At 44.7% G+C, this 17073-nt stretch overlaps 2 long non-coding RNA genes across 2 annotated transcripts in view; one reads left to right on the forward strand and one right to left on the reverse strand.

Moving 5' to 3' along the window:
* The first annotated feature begins 113 nt into the window (after positions 1–113).
* Positions 114–2905, forward strand: LOC135294636 (uncharacterized). The gene is made up of 3 exons (XR_010356716.1): positions 114–191; positions 1198–1319; positions 2596–2905. It is a non-coding gene; the product is annotated as an uncharacterized LOC135294636 (long non-coding RNA).
* Positions 2906–11110: 8205 nt separating this feature from the next.
* The window catches only part of LOC135294646 (uncharacterized), a 49829-nt gene continuing 43866 nt past the window's right edge, over positions 11111–17073 (reverse strand). The window contains exon 3 of the long non-coding RNA XR_010356743.1: positions 11111–14079. This is a non-coding gene — a long non-coding RNA (uncharacterized LOC135294646). The remainder of the gene's footprint in view (positions 14080–17073) is intronic.

Consider the following 17073-nt stretch of genomic DNA (forward strand, 5'->3'; position numbering starts at 1 on the left):
GCTCAGCAGGCTCCTGGCATCGTGTTCTGCTGCTGCCTCCCTCACTGGCCCAACTCCCTCCAGCTCACAGATGGCCCTGGGAGGGCTCAGCCTTTGTGACATGACAGGAATGGTGTGAGCTCAACCACAGCATCTTCTGAGCCTGAAGGGAGCAGTCCAGTGTCCAGTTACCCATTTTGAGAATGTGCAAGGTATAGAAAGAGCAGAGCCTATATGTACCATGAGGGTCAATGGGGAACCTGTCAAAGCCTAACACAACTCACAGAACAGAGTTACAGACACTGGGTTTTCACCTTATTGGGCATCCAGCAGGCTGCCTTTTCCCATTTATCAGACAAATCTGAATGAACATTCCACTAAAAGAAAGAGAAAAAAGGTCTTTGAGTTAAGCAGCTGATACAATCAGGATTTCAATTGTTAATATAGAAGGCTTCCTCATATGTCTTGCACCAGTATTTGCATCGCAGCACAAATAATACAAGACAAGAAAGAAAAAGAATTTAAAGAATATGGCTCTTTGTCAGACTGGAAGTATTAACTGTGATTCAGAAATTAATGACAGCATAAAAATCTATTAAGGCATCTAGACTGTCTCTCAAGGGACCTTTTCATGCTTGTAGTGCATGGATTATTCTCCAGGGCTCTGCCCAGCCAAACTTCAGATGTCCCAAATGACAGCAATTCCACCATGATTCTTAACAAAGCTATATCACCATCTAATCTCTTTCTTCCATTAACTATTTTTCCTCTCCTGCCAGTTTTTTCTTTCCTCCTCCAAATTTTCTATCATGAGAGACTCTTCTAGCTCTGAGTCCACACTAGACAATTCTTCATGCCTTCCCAGTATGCCTACATCATTAGCATAGCTCGTCTTTAGTCATTTAGCCAAAACAGCTATATATTTAGCTCTCACAAGCATTCTTCATAAGTCAGTCCCTCCAGCCCCTTAATCATTCTCCTTGCAATCCTCTGAATTCCCTCTAATTTTGTTTACATCTTTCTGGAATTGAAGTGCCCGGAACCAAGTGCTGTAAACAACAACAGCTTGTTATCTGGCTAGACTGCAATTCTGGTGCTCACAGCACAGGCCCTGCACACGCCACGCACACACAGACACATGCACGCCTCGTCCTCTGGTTCAGACACAGCACCGCTACAGGACACGAGTCTGCTCACTGGACATTCCCTCCTCCGCAGAGACACCAGCTGGGTCTCTTTCAAGGAAATCCAGTTCCAAAAAAGGTGAGGGCAGATCTTCGGTACAGCACTTTCAGCTGCCTGCAGGCTCAGGACAGACACCAGCTATTGGCTGCACTCAGGTAACATTTTCAAGTTTTTGATAACATCTATAAAGGCCATGATTTTTAGAACTTTTTTGTTTTAGATGACAGTTGAGACTGATGCAGTCTTATGGCAAAAGACAACACATAACAGGAAAGCCTTTAAGCACTTGTGCCTTAATCTGTTTTTGAAATTCAAGTTGGAATTATTCCAACAAAACACCTTTTTATTCTTTATTAGAAAAATGCCATTTTGGTGAAGCAGAAATGTTGTGCAAAGATCTTTGTTTTGCTTCAACAAAGTTGTGGAGAACTTCAGAAGGAGTTTAGAAAGAAACCTGTCAAGGTTCCTGCTACCTCTCAAGACATCTGAATCACAGAATATTCTGAGTTGGAAAGGACCCACAAGGACCATTGAGTCCAACTAAAGTGAATGGTCCACATGGGCATCAAACCCAAAACCTTGACATTATTATCACCAAGGCACCAAGGAAAGGTGGCAGTTTCACCAGAAGATTTCTTCTAGATCAAGGTCACCCTAAGACCATCCCTGTAGCAATTTCAAAACCTCTTCTCACTTAGCATCCCCAGGTCTGAAAGAATTTCAGAGCTGTTACTCCTGTGTGTAGAAAGACAGCAGAGCCTTGAAGTCTTCTGCCTTCCCAGTGTGTTTCACATGGCTGTTCCTCCTTCACAGCAGCTACAACAAAGCTTCAGCATCCAGGAGAGCTTGAGGGGTTTGTTTCAATTTTTGTGGTGATTTGGGTCACTTTGGTCAGCAGAAAGAAGAGAAAGAGACCAAAAAATCTTGGGGTTGACCAGGGGATGAGCAGACCCCCTACATGCAGGGGTCTTGTGAGGTTCCTTGAAGCCCAAAGAAAAGGCTGCTGCTACAATATTTACATTGGGATAGAGAGAGCAAGGCCAGCCAGAATGGCCTTTTCTTTCTTTCATCTATGCACACAGCAGGCCAAAGGAGAAGGAAGACTGCACTGCTGACTGTAGCTCTAGGTCCCTCTGGGGCAATGCCACAGCTCATTTACCTCATGCTGCAGCTGGACTTTTTTTTTTAATCAACATCCCAATCTCTTGCAGCCCTGTGGCTGCTGGATAGTACAGAAACCAGTCACCAATAGGCACCTAGGATACATAAAATTAGATACTCTCACTTTAGCTCCCACTGTTTCCTGCTCTTACATCACTTGAGCTAGCATGATTTTTTTTTTCTTTGAATCACCAAGAAATTACTGTTTGTAAAAGCCCGACATCAATACAGCATGACTCTTCCAGACAAGTAGTTTCCTTTCCTCTCCAGGAGATCCAGAAGTGCAGAAAATATCACGAGGGCATGCCCAGGCCGGTCTATCCTCCTCAGCTACCCAAACTGAGACAGGACAGAACACAGCCACGCTGGACAGAGCCTGTGCTGTTGAGGAAGTTAAACCAGCAAGGCTGTGTTAATGAAGGTAACAGCCAGAGTACAAAGTTGCTGATTTTACTGCTTCAGGCTGCATCCAGCTCATAAAATAGCATAGCTACACAAGGAAGGTGGGTTCAGTCAGATTGTATTATTTTTGAACGTGTTGGTCTAAATAAAAAACAATGCAACTTGTGCATGTAAGAAAGCCTCCTTTTATGCTCTTCCTTCTATTCCCAGAAACTCTCCATGAAAGTGTAGGAGTCCAACATGTCCTAGCCACTCTCTAGGCTGTATTTCCTGCCCAGTTGACTGAAGCATGACTGAGTTGCCACTTTACACTGAGGCTATCGCAGAAAGATGAGGAGGGGTAGCCAAGCCATAGAAACAATTCTGTTTCACTGCAACAATCTCTTGCCCTGTCAAGATAGGATGCAAATGCACTATGAATAATGGTCACTCCAAAAGCACACACAGATACACAAACATTCCTATCAGCAACCAGGTTGCATTCACCTCCTGCACTAACATTCATGACAAGTCCCTTGCACAAAATACAAATCTGGACCAGATTTGTTAACATTTCTCAAGCATCTTTACCACACAACTTGTGCATTTTCTGTCACATGCACACACTCAAATGCATGTGCATGCATATATATATATATTTATGTATTTTTATATATATAAAATATTCTGTTCCATACATGCACCTTCCCAAAAACCAAGGAAGAGCTATTCAAAGGCCATACCTTTATGCACAGATCATGTACACAGGCACAAATAAAACTGGATTTTTCGATCCCATTGTACAAAATACCTTTACAAGGCAAAGAGTAAATACTTCATTATATGAAGGTGTACCAGCATGAGAAATGTCTAAATGCATTTACACTTCAAAAATTCCATGGATTCACCTTTAAATAACCCCTCCTTCCTGCAGGCAAAACCTACCAGCAAATCCCTCCTTTTTCAAACACTCAAGTAAATATCCCCCAGTCAGCCTCTCCAACATCCACAGGGGGAAGTCAGCTAACAGTGCACTGGCTGCAGGGCTCATGATCAGAGAGAGACTTGCTCCCTTGGTGGAACTTTGGGTCAGCTGCTGAGGGTCAAGAACAGCCAGGCTCCAAGCAGGTGCAGCAACCAGAGTGCATGCAGAAGAATATTAATAGTTATTGTCCTAGCAGGTTGCAAGGATTAATTGGTTCTGGACTGCAACTCCCCGTCAATGTAAGTGCTTAGGGGCAGAGGGGAGGGAGCTGTGATTACACACTTACATTGCATACTCATATGCTATTGATTTCCCAATTGGAAAGGCCCACAGCCTTTCGTTTGTCTCTTTGCTTGCTCCCTTCCTCATGCCAGTGCTCATGACCTGCCTGCCACATCTTCCCCCTCCCAGCAGCACAATCACCATCTCCAGAAAAAGGAGGGGGACGCACTTTTTGTGGGAGAGCTCTGCCAAACCATAAAGAAATGCAGAAACCCACATTCCATGAGGTCACACAGGGGCAAACTCTAGACTAGGGAACAAATTTCAAGAACTGAGTTTCCTTTGGATGCTTTATATAACCTACTGCAAAAGCCAGACTGTGAGTCCACAGCTGTGATCACACTCACCTTTGCTTTAAGCCAAAGCCCCTCCTCTGAAGCCTGCCTTCTCATGCTATCTTTTTTTTCTTATAAAACAAACCAACCCTTCTCAAAAAAAAAAAAAGAAAGAAAGAAAACCACCAAAAAACAAAACCACATCACACCAACCTGCCTTAATTGGATATGTATACTCTTGCATTGCCTCCAAAACCATCTCCTCTCAGAGGTACCATTCAAAGTCCAGTACCTCTACAGCTGACAACCACTGAAAAATCCTATTTTATGTTTGGGGGTGACCAATAAGCATGGCTAGTGTAGAGGTCCCTTTACCCTCAGCATGTAGCTATGCAGAATTTCTTCCCCAGGAACATTATAAAGCAGATATGGCCAGCAAGGCTTCACTGTGAGACAGAATACTCCTTTGACTCAGAAAAATTAGGGTAGCAGCCCTTGTAGTGCTTTTCCTTTTTCTTCCTTGCAGATGAGCAGGGCAATGCTGCCACATAGGCAGGCAACCTAATGGAGGGCTGCCTCACAAGGAAATGCCTCAGCTTCCAGGAAATTCAGCATCAGCCAAAGCACCACAGTGCAATGGCATAGCACAGAATGGGCTGGGCTTCTTTTTCCTATGCTTATTTCTGTAAGAATCTTGTACTCTGAGCCCTTCTTTTCCCTTCCATACTGATGTGTGCCCTTCACTGACAGCAGGAGAGGGCTGTGTCTCACATACTCATCTACATGTGCCCTTAGCTCCCTCTCAGAGTGGGACAGGATGGTCTGTGCTGTGCTTGATATTTCTGGTTTTATCATGGATGCTTTGATAGCAGGAAGAGTACATCAGTTGCCAAAATAATTGCTCATTTAGTATGAGCAGCAAATGAAACTGTTATGCACCTTTTTAAGGAAAAGGGGATACCAAAGAAGCAAAGGTTCATGCTTCCTATAGTGACCACAGACAGCAAAATTCTGCATCCTTTCAGCAGCACCCTATGCTCAAAGGAGATGATATTTGGCAAAACACGTCCTCGCGTTCAAAGGCACACATGAAAGATTTTCCCCAGACTCCTCCAGGATATCTTTGTCTGGTACCATTATAGACTTCACTCAGATCATTCAGTCCTTTAACAACCTCTGTCAGACAACAACCACCTCAGCTGATCCTCTTCCACAGAAAAACCCATCAGGTGTTCTGATGTGCCCAGAAAAAAGGACATCCCTTGCCCTCATTCTTCATCAGCTTTTGCCACCTGTCCTCTCTGTACAGCACACAGGCAAGCAAGCAGTGCTACAGCTCCTCATCACCAGCCCAGCCCCACCAGGCAACTGCACACAACACCCAGCTGCTGCTGCCGAGGGAACTGGACAAGACCATCCCCTGTCTAAGCCAGCCCTAAGCAGCTCAGCCTTGCACAGGGTAAATCTGCTGGGGGAAGGGGGGTCCAGGCCCCTCAGCATGGCAAGGGCCTTGGCTCACTCAAGGCGTACAGGAGGCACAGCCAGCACACAGAAAGGGTGTGCACTCCTAGAGCACTGGCTCTGCCTGCAGCCTAGGATGACAGCAGCTGTACTCCTCGCCGTGACTGGAAGGAGCTCTATTGCTAGTGGAAGAAAAAAGTGAAAAGAGTAACTATAAAGAGCACATCTCCTCTTCAGACCATTAGCATACACATAAGTGTGCTCCAAGGCTGAAAAGGAGTGCCCAAAAACATTGGGAACTGGGTTCTTTGTTACAGAACAAGTAAAACTCTTGTGTGATAAAAGATATCTGAGAATGAAAGATTAAGGAAATTTTTACTTATCATAACAAAGCCCTCTGAGCAGGTAGCTGAGTGCAGAGATTCATAACAGCTAGAGGAAATGGTTTCTTACGTGTATAATTATTGATTATTATGGTCAGCAATCACTGGATAGAACTGGAGGAAACACTTGGGATATCTTTTCAATGCTCCCTGTTTGCAGATAAAAAGCCTCCTCTACTTCTTTCCTGTCCTAAGCCTACAAGAAAAGTACATTGTTTCATGTATTAAACCTCTTCATCATTTAAGGGAATGCAAGGCAGCTGAGTGAGTTGTCTCCTCAACAACACAGTCCAGCCTGTGAGAGCTTCCCTTGCCTTACTCAAGAAGGCAGAACTGGAAACAGATAGGAAGAAAAGTATATTCAGGAGAGCAGGAAAAGTCTTTTTTTTCCTCTCCAGCTGGCAGTATCTAAATGTTATCCAAGTGCATCACAATCGCCCCGTGCTGTTCCCCATACACCAAAGTGTCACCACTTGCACTCACGTTGCTGCTCCTCCCTCCCTTCTCCCCATCCATTACACATTATCAGCACAGGAGCACTCGGGTGCCCGCTTCCATCCATACAGATTGCACGTACCTCACGCAGTAACAAACACATCATTTTTCACACCCGCATTGCCCGGTAATGTTACAAAACATGAGAATTTACAGATAATATTTGTGCTGTGTACCAACCTAAAGCAGCCTATGCCACTTACCCAACTATTTCTGTGATTTCTTTCATCAGACTCATTCCTCATTTAACATCCTTGAGCAGCTCAAGAAATACATTATAAATAAATGTTGCCAGGACTTTACAGGTCAGTTCAGCATGTCCTTTCCTAAACCATCCACTTCACTAAACTGGCCGTGGTGGTATCTTACCTTTTTTTCTTTTTCTTTTTTTTTTTTTTTTTTTTTTTTTTTTTTTTTTACCACAAATTCTTTTACAATTAACCAATTAGGTCCAGTTGTCAGGGAGGTTCATTGAAACAAGCTGGGATTTTGCAAATTGCTGATTTGAAACAGCTGCTATTTTTCAACAGCGAGAATTTGTTTAGAAGAATTTTCAACTTAAAGCGATGCTGAAGGAAATGTATAATTTGTCAAGGCATTCATTTTTTAAAATAAAATGCTCAGGATGAGGAAATAAATATTAATTTTCATTTTGACAGCTAAGTAAGAGTAATAGTAAGTGAAAGTGCAAACATCAACACAAAATTCTTCTAAATTATTTAAATACAATTTTTTATAGATGCTAATCATTTGCTCCTCCACCCCATACTCATGCACCCATTTTAACTTGGGCATAAAAAAAAAAAAAAGGAAGAGAAAAATTCAGCTTTACAATCCATTTCAACAATCTGATATGTCTCAGATGCTTTGGGGCGCATTGTGCTAAGAAACAAATCTATTCGAGGGAAGAGCTGCAGCATGCCACCAGAAAATCCTAGAAAATCCCACCCAGCAGCAGTGCTGGGGTGTGTAGGTACTTTTATTCCTCCAGCCCCCACAGGGCAGGAAGGCCAGTGCACCATGCAGGAGGAACAACCATCCCGCCTCCGAGCCACCTGCCTGCCAAGGGGGGCTGGAAGCGCAGCAGCAGAGAAATGCAAGAATCCTGAGCCACCAAAACCAGGAAACATAGTGATCGGGGGAAAAGAAAAAAAAAAAAAAAAGAAAAAAAAGAAAAAAACAAAAACACCACCACCCTCTGTGCAGGACTTGGAGCATCTAACGCAGAGGGGAAGGAGCAAAGGCTGGCGCTGTGCCGAAGGCCCCGAGGCCGGGCAGGCAGGGCACGGGCAGCGCTCAGCATCCTGCCTGGCAGAGGCGCCGGGGGCGGCCGCCTGCGCTGCCCGCTTGGCACCGCGCAGCCACCGCGCTCCTGCCAGGCTCGGCTGCGCTTCCCCCAGCGCTGCTATTCAGCCTCGGCTCGGCCCGGCAGTGCCAGCGGCGCTGCCCTTCTCCCCCGCGCCTGGTGGCTTTGGGAGAGCGGAGAAAGACAAGGAGCTGCTTTTGCGGTCACCGGTACACCCCCAAGTGGACAGCGAGGAAAAGGGGAGAGAGGGCACGGACAGGTTTTGGGTGGCTCGCGGAGGTGTAGGCTCAGCTATCTGGCTCTGGAGGGATGTGCGCACAAAGGTCTTGGCAGGGTTCTGACCGGGGGTCACTGCCTGTCAAAGCCAATACTGCCGCTTCCTGGGGCAAGAGCTCCACAGAGTTGTGCTCAGCAGGGTTAGAGAAGCGTTCAAGGCTTTTACCACAGCTTTCAGTGAAAAACAATTAAATTGAAATAAATATTGTGGGGGGTTGTGTTGGTTTGTTGGGTCTTTTTAAGGGCACAATATTTTCCCACCCCCTTTTAACTCCGCCAAATATCTTCAGGCTTGTTTCAGACAGTGCCCTACTCCTCCCTGTGCAGCCCCAGTATTCCTGCCTCCCCATTCTCTCACTCGGCATATCACAGAAGGGAAATTACTGCTGGCTATGAAACCAGATCCAGCAGTGCTCTGGTTTATATCATGCCAGAAGTTTGGGAACAGTCAAAAAAGCAGCTCCAGGTTTGCAAACACTCATAAAACACCACACTATCCTATCTCATCGCAAGACCTAGGGAGGGCAGCTGTGTTGCCTTTGCCTTTTTAGAGGGTATATAATAATACAGACCTCAAAAGATCTTCCCTGAAGCCTTCAAAATGTGGCGGATACTACAGTGGCAATACTAACTCACTAAAACAGAACGTAAAAGCCTGTCCGTGCCAATAGCCTGGCATAAGCTCCAGCTATAAGGATGGATTAAAACAGCTCCTGATGCTGTGCTGGCATCAGGATGCTCTGGTCACAACTCAGGGAAGGCTTGTGACTTGAAAACGCTGTGTGGAGCAAGCGCCGTGGTCTACAGTCTAGAAAATGTGCATCAGTAAGGCAATGCTCAGAGTCAACTTGCCAATGTCCATCTTTCTTGACAGCTCTCTGTCTGAACCTCCTGAGCAGGGCAAAGTTCACACCAAGCTACACAACTTCACTGTTGACATTATCTACTTGTGCTACACAGGTATTGGTTCTCCTATTACCCCATGTACAACCTATGTGCTGGGAAAAATCCTCCTTCCCTGTCAGAAATAGCCACTTCACAGCAAGGAAGGAAGTCAGCTGGAAGGTGCTGGTGTTGGATTCACAGTCCAGACTTCAGAGAATGTAAATTGAGAGAAAATATGTGACAGTGAAAAGCATGTGTACGAGGCCCAGAAATGGGAGAAGTGAGAGTGTATGAAAAGGAGCACTCAGCAAATGTGAGAAGGTGGCAAAAAATGAAGGATTCCATAGTGAGGGCTTGCAGGAGTGACAGGTGTGAGGCTGCAATAGAAAGAGTGTGTGTGACAGGGAGCCTGCCTGTACGGGAATTTGCTTAGTAGACACAAAATAGAAGAGAACAGTACATGCAAGACTGTGTGTAAAAGTAGGAGCTAAGGGGAAGTGAGGAAGCTGTGACTGGCATATCTCCATGCACGGCACTCCTGCACTAATATGTACAGGAGTGAGAAAAAAGCACCGTGAAAAAAGCCGTGTGTGAGCGAGATTCCCTCTAAGGGTGCAGCTCACTGCAAATGCAAGACTGTGGGGCACAGAGTAGGCCAGATAGAGTACACCTATGTTCTGTAGTTATATTTTCACCTATGTGTGTGTATATGTGTGCACACGGGCTTACAAGGCTAGTGCAGCAGGACAGGCAAGGGATTTTAATATGCAAGCAACCTCGAACACTAGTGTTCAGGATGGAGGCTTAAAGGAGGGAGGGGGGAAAGGGGAAGTGAAAACGTGAGCACAAGAGAAGCAGACTCTCCAGGAATTGCATGTGCTAGGGAGCTAGAACTGTATGTGTCAGAGTGAGTTTATTCATCTTCCCTGCTATATCCCTGAGAGTGTGTGTGCGTGTGTGTGCGTGTGTGTGCGTGTGTGTGTGTGTGTGTGTGTGTGTTCAGGAAGGATCACTGATGTGTGTGAATGAGTGTGGATCATGCACAAGCTGCAATTTTGAAGGCTATGATTATATGTACATGTGTGACATGTATTAATACATACAGCATGGAATGTATTAACCCTTAACTCCTGTTTACAGAAAGCATCTCAAAACCAGCTAGCATGCCTGTCATCACTTCAAACTAAATTCCATACTCACACTTGGCTCTTAAAGCAAGAAACCCAGCTGGCAATTCTCCACTGAACAAAACCCTATACCCAACAAATTTTCATCTCCTGTCTTTCCTCCATCACTCTCTCTCTCTCTTTCTCTCTCTCTCTCTCTCTCTCTCCTTCTTTTTTTTTTTTCCCTCCTGGTATAGAGGGGAAGGACATAGTGTTTTCGCAGACAGACCAGAGGCATAGAGATTTCCCTAACCTCTCCCTCTGGACAAAACCAAAATAAATAAAAAAAACCCCAAAAAACAAATCAACCAACCAAAAAAAAAAAAAAACCCCAAAAGAAACTTAACACTTATCTCCTCAGGAAGGTAAAGAATTGAGGAGAATCAGTACTTGTGACCCAAAGTGGTGAGAAACAGCAGCTGTGGATGGAGGGGATACCCACCTTCACCCACCACTCTTTCCCACTGCAAATCTTAACTGTACTCCCCCCAACAACTCCCCCTCTGAAAAAGCATAAATACAGCAGCAAAGTCAGTCACATGCACTGTCCTCTAACCATAGGATTCACCAGCAGCGATCTCTCCTTGGCTTATTTCCTGAGGCAAGGGGGGGGGAAGGTTTGGAGGGGAAAAGGGGGGGGGAGAGGAAGCTCCAGCTTCCAGCTCCATGTTTCAGGCCATCCTCAGTCCATCAGCCTCAATTAAAGCAGAGGGGTTTGAGGAGGTTGCGAGGAAGAACTCACCACATACCTTGCAAGGAGAAGAGGGACAGGAAGAATCCCAGCACCCAGATACTGTGCAGCCAGTAGGTCCTCATGCTTCTCTCTCACTCGCTCCGCTTCCTCTGCCTTTTTCTCCGTCTCTTCGCTTCTGTCTCTCTCTCAATTTATCTTCTTTTTTTTTTTTTTTTTTTTCCTCCCTCTTCGCTCCTCTCAAAGAAAATGGGATTCGTGTCTCCCTTCAGTCCCTCTGGGCTCTGCTTTGCCAGATCTGACAATCCAGTCGCAGCGCAAGCTGACCCGCGGTGGCCAGCTTCCCAAATAACCTCTCACTCTCCCCTTCAAGTGCTGGGGAAAGGGGGGGCCAGGTTGGATGCTCCACCGTAGCCTGGGCTGGCTGTAAACACAGAGAATCTCTCTGTCTCTCTCCTGCAGCTCCAACTAAATGCGACTGTACTTAAACAAGCAATGCCTTATAGGACAGCGCTCAGAGCAGAACAGATCCCACCTCTGCCACCTAGTGTTGCAAGCCAGCTCATTTATTTCATTTTTATATATATATATAAAAATATATACATTATGCTATAGAAATATGGTTCCCTCATTCCTCTACAAATGTATCTCTTGGATCACAGTCTATGAGCCATTCTGGGCTCAAGAGTCCCTGAGGTTCCAGCTCCAGTGCACGGGAGGAGGATACTCAGCAAAGGAATATTCCTCATCGCCACAACAAGAGGCACGGCAGAGCAGGTTTGGTTTCTCAGCAGAGTTCTGCTTGACAAATTCTGAAGCAAGGGTCTCTCTGATGCTGGTGTCACTGCCGGGCAGTACACAGGGGCCAGAGGGAGATTCAGACGCACCAGCTGTAATTACAGAGCTGCCAAGTCCTCCAGGAAAAAATAGCAAGCATCGGTCTGCATTAATCTTCGCTGGATCTCCTGTGACTTCTATGCAATTTCAGGGGGACCAGAAAGAATCCTTCTGTAATGGAAATCCAGCTTGAAAGGCAACCATTTACCCACACAAGGCTTTCCCCACTACCCTTTCTTCAAATACAGATTTCTCCTGCCATATGTAGCACAAACTTTTTTTTTTCTCAAGGAGTAATTGACTTATGTAGCTCTATTTCCCCCTAAAATCATTGCCTCCAGTTAGAGGAACACCAGTAATGAAGTCCTGCTTAACATTCAGGGCTTTTTATCAGTCACTCTCCGGGTATTTCACAAAGGGTGTCCTTTCACAGCTGGGGATGTGGAGGCAGTGTGCGTGCACAACTTCTGAGGCCCATCCCTGGGACACGGTGTGACAGCCCAGCTGGACTGCCCAGGCAGCCCTGTGGCCTCTCTTCAGGCCACATTGTGCACTTCACTGGGGTCACCGGACAGCCTACGAGGGTGCCACACTAAAGGATGCTAATTTTCAATTTACACATTGAGGGTGTGGGTGAACAAATGTGAGTGTCCAGTGTAGGAAAGGTCTGTAGGATTCTCATCACTAAATGATAAGTGATGCCGCTCCAGAAGTGTTTCTTACTGGGCTGCTATAGAGCAAATTGTTCTGTGAACAGAGTACACCAAGCCTGCCTCCCCATGGGTTCCTGTCTGCTGTCTCAAAAATTCCCCTGCTGTAATAAAAGTCAGAACCCATCACATATCCCCTGTGACATCTCCTGTAGGAGGAACAAATACATGCTATGGCTAGTCTTGCTTCCTAGTGGACCAAAATGAAAGACAAAATGCAAGACACCACTTGCCTTAGCCTGGTTGGCTACTGCCATGTACCACCTACATAATTCTTGGGTTTTTCCAGCATGTAGGGATTGGAGCATTACCTAATCACCAGTTTTTAAGAGACATACAAGAATAAGTTACTTTTTAGCCTTCTGCCCTCTTTTAAATGTGGTTGAAATTGGTTGCACTGAAAAGTTATTTGGAGGAAGAACATATGGACAAACAGATACTCTCAGCTAGATTTCACTTCCCAAGGAAATCAAACTAAAAATATTAGAGTGGACTAAAGTCAACTGACTCTAGTCAATGAGAAGCATGCTTCTTTTTTTTTTTGTTTCCATTTCAGATGATTTCATGCTCTGATGCTGTATTGCGTCTGCATGGCAAGGTTTTGGTAGGGGGGCGCTTCTGTCAGAAGCTTCCTCTGTGTCTGACAGGGCCAAGGCTGGGCAGCTGCAAGACAAACCCACCACAGGCCAAGTCCAAGTGTACCAACAGCAAAGTTAGTAACACCTCTGGGATAATGCATTTAAGAAGGGGGTGGAAGCTGTGTAACTGCAGCCAGGAGAGAGGAGTGAGAATATGTGAGAGAAATAGCCCTGCAGACACCAAGGTTGGTGGAAAAGGATGGGGAGGAAGTGCTACAGACACCAGAGCAGAGATTCCCTTTCAGCCCAGGATGAAGATCATGGAGGTTTAAGATAGATCAATTATCCACTTGCAGCCCATGGAGGATCCCTTGCTGGAGGAGGTGGATGCCTGAAGGAGGCTGTGACCCCATGGGAAGCCCACAGTGGAGCAGCCTCCTGGCAGGACCTGTGGCCCCATGGAGAGGAGCCCATGCTGGAGCAGCTTTGTTGGCAGGACTTGTCACCCATGGGAAGCCACACTGGAGCAGTTCATGAAGAAGCGTTGCCTGTGGGAAGGACTCGTGTTGGAGAAGTTCATGGAGACTGTCTCCTGTGGGAGGGACCCCACAGTGGAGCAGAAGAGTGTGAGGATCCTCCCTCTGAGGCGGGAGGAACAGCACAGACAAGTGTGATGGAGAGATCTCGGGCCCCATTCCCTGTTCACCTGTACCACTGCAAGGCAGGAGGGAGAGAAAATGAGGAATGAAATTAAGCCCAGGAGGAAGGGAGGAGTGTGAGAAAGATATTTTAGGATTTGGGTTTACTTTTCAATATCCTGCTTTGATTTCATTGGTAGCAAATTAAATGAATTTTTCTGAAGTTGAATCTCTTTTTCCTCTAACTGTACTTGGAGAGTGATCCTCTCCTCCTTATCTTGACCCACAAGATTTTTGCTGTATTTTTTGTATCCTGTCCAGCTGAGGAGGGCTGATGGAGCAACTTTGGTGAGCACCTGGAGGCCAGCCAGCATCAAACCACCACAGATACCAAGAGAGCACAGTCTGAAAGAGAGCACAGTCAAAAATAAACTTGGCACTCAAGATACATTTGGAACTCAGCATGCCAAAATCAAACGGTGACAATCAGTTAGTAGGCTTGGAGTAGGAGTTCTGGGGTTTTTTTGCAGAAACCTCCCAAACATCTAGCTTGGGTTCAGGGACCAGCTAGGCCAGCACTTTGATACTACACCAGCTCTATACATTTCTGACACATGACTGTTCATGTGCTCAACATTCGTTTTTTCAATTGTCCTATACCTTTGTGATCCATTAACTCAGTGCTCACCATCTACATCTGATATAACATACAGCATTATATGTATTGTACTGTTTCACAAATCTCAGCTCCCACATATGGGACCAAAATTCACCTGCTACCTATCCCACAGCCACATACATCACCTCCCACTGGCGCTACATGTAATCCTATAGGTTCCCACAGCCTTTGCAGTTAAACCAGATCATTATGCAACCATTCAAAGTCTACTTTACCTACAGATCCCATGGATGACCCCATAATATGCAGCTCTCAAGCACATGATTATCTCAGACTTTGGATAGGAATATGCCATGGCCTGAAAAAAATATCGAAATCAACCCTCCTTCCATCTAAATAATTTCCCATGTCCTATGGCAACTGGCCCTGCTACAAATTTGTCCACATCTTCCCCTTTAAGTACTGAAATGCCGCAACATTTATTACAACACTTATGATAGCAATTTATATTGATTCCAGTAATTAATAATATAGCCTAGTAATTAGTCTTGTGTTAATTATTAATCAATATTATATGTATTATAATAATTAACATTATTTTTGTAATAAGTAATAATAAATGATAGCAGAACTGTATCTCTGCTCCATAAATTCCATAGGGATGTGTGTAAGATGCTGCTGAACCCAGTGTTATTCCCATCCAAATTAGGCAGTGATAGTTACAAGTCCAGAGAAATGACACAAAGGAAGCAGCACTCTCTCAGGCAGCAGCATCTTGCACTTCCCTGGAGAAGCCAGCATGACTGAAAGGAGAAGCAGCTTTTTCTTACAACGTATTTGACATACTTCTAACCTTCAAAAACATTCAGGACTGGATTTTGGTTCCCTTGCTCATGCTGAGTCATACCAATGGGGTTACTTGGGACATTAGACTACTAAATTAGAGCAGGAGTATCAGATTCTGTGGGCTGAAATTCTCTGGGATTGGTCTCTAGCCAAAAGTGAGTCCATTTTCCTCTAGTCAAATCTCTCAGCTACCTACATATTGTGAGAGCAAAATCTGAATTGAGAATTACACTCAACTCTCCCTAAATCCCTCAAACATTAAGAGGAAAAAACAACAACACCACCAAAACAACCAACCACACCCCAAGCATGCAGCAGTCTTCATTCTTCAGTCCTAAATTAGTGCAATCCTCCCACTTCACCCAGTATTCAAATGCCAAGAGCACATCTACAATCCTGTATTAAGAAAAAAAAAAAAAGGTTGAATTCTGACAGAGCTCTGATTGATTGAAAGCCAGCTACTTTTAATGCATAGTGAAAGTGTTTCATTAGGGCTGAGTGAATGGATTTAGATGCACCGAGCATGGATGCTTGTCCATTTTTTAATAAATAAATGTGCTTTGTGCAATTAACTGTTTAAGCACTCACACTTCCATTTCTATTTCATCTTAGCTTTAGTCACTTCAAGCAATATCAATATTAACTTGATTGTGCAGCACACACATAATATTTTCTCTTCTAAGTTTCTATCCTAAACCTACCATTAAATACTTCTCAAGCAGGCATGCTAAAGTTGATGGAGGAACTTTTAACTTTTCCATTACAGATTTTTTCAAATTACTGTTATTTAACTGTGCAAATGTAATGTTGCATTAACAAAAGGCTTAGTGGTTTTTTTACTGTAATAGAAATAGTATTGGAAACACAGTTGGCCATGCAAATTTTGCAGGGTTTACATAAGAGAATGAGCATTCCTGAAACTGCAAGTTAAGAGAGCTTGGTAAAGTGAGCAGGAGGCAAGAGCCATAGATTACCCAGAAGTGGCTTTTCTGTGTTTTAGTGTCCTGTCCTGTATGTCTGTCTCTGACGTATGTATATTATTACTTGTTTTATTGAGTGTTCTATCTGTGGGTTTCATGGCTTTGGACTAGTGCATCCATGATAAATAGTGCATTTCAGTGTGATTTAGAAGAGTGTTGTGACATGTGCTGCATGTGATTTTGGGAAAGGGGGTGGAAGGAGATGTTCTCTCTGCAAGAAATACTCATTTGTCATATGGTTCTGTGAAACCCACTACCAAGGTCAAGGACTGCAGTGTCCAGAAATGTGAGTTCTCTTAGAAGGGATGCAAAGGCCTCAAGACCATGATAAATAGTCTCACACCTGATTAAGCTCCTTTGTGTAGACTGAGAAAACAGCATTTGTGTTTCTCATTTGCCTTCAGTAGGACATTCAAGAGAAGACAACCCTACTGAAACCACCTTTCCTTTCTGCCACCTCATACTCCTCATCTATATTCCCACCTTTTCCCTTTCTCAGCTTCTTGCTACCCCTCACTACCCTTCCTGTCTCTTTTCTTCTCCATTGTCTTCCTGCGAAGCTCATCAGATAAAGCAGAGTATCTTTCTGAGGCTTCTTGAAGGGGAAGAATTTCCATCAGGGTTTCCACAAGACTCCAAGCTGAAAGTAGCTTTTTTGAACAAATAAATTCCAGGCCAGCAACTATGGAAGGTTGCATATGACTATACAGCAATTCTCTAAGATGAAAATCCACAGAAATAGCCAGCCAATGAGATAGCAACAGCACTTGAGGAGCGGTGGGAAGAAGGAGGAGATGGAAAGAACCCTCATTTAATTCCAACAACTATGCAATGACGCAGCAGGGACTGAACTGAGAACTCTTGGAGACAAATGTGTTGCATGAACTGGTACAGCACAAATGGCTGAGTTTCTCTAGCAGCAGCCTTAGCAGACCCACCTCCTTTACAAGTTGG

The sequence above is a fragment of the Passer domesticus genome, chromosome 2, assembly GCF_036417665.1.
Source record: "Passer domesticus isolate bPasDom1 chromosome 2, bPasDom1.hap1, whole genome shotgun sequence".
Classification (NCBI taxonomy): domain Eukaryota; kingdom Metazoa; phylum Chordata; class Aves; order Passeriformes; family Passeridae; genus Passer; species Passer domesticus.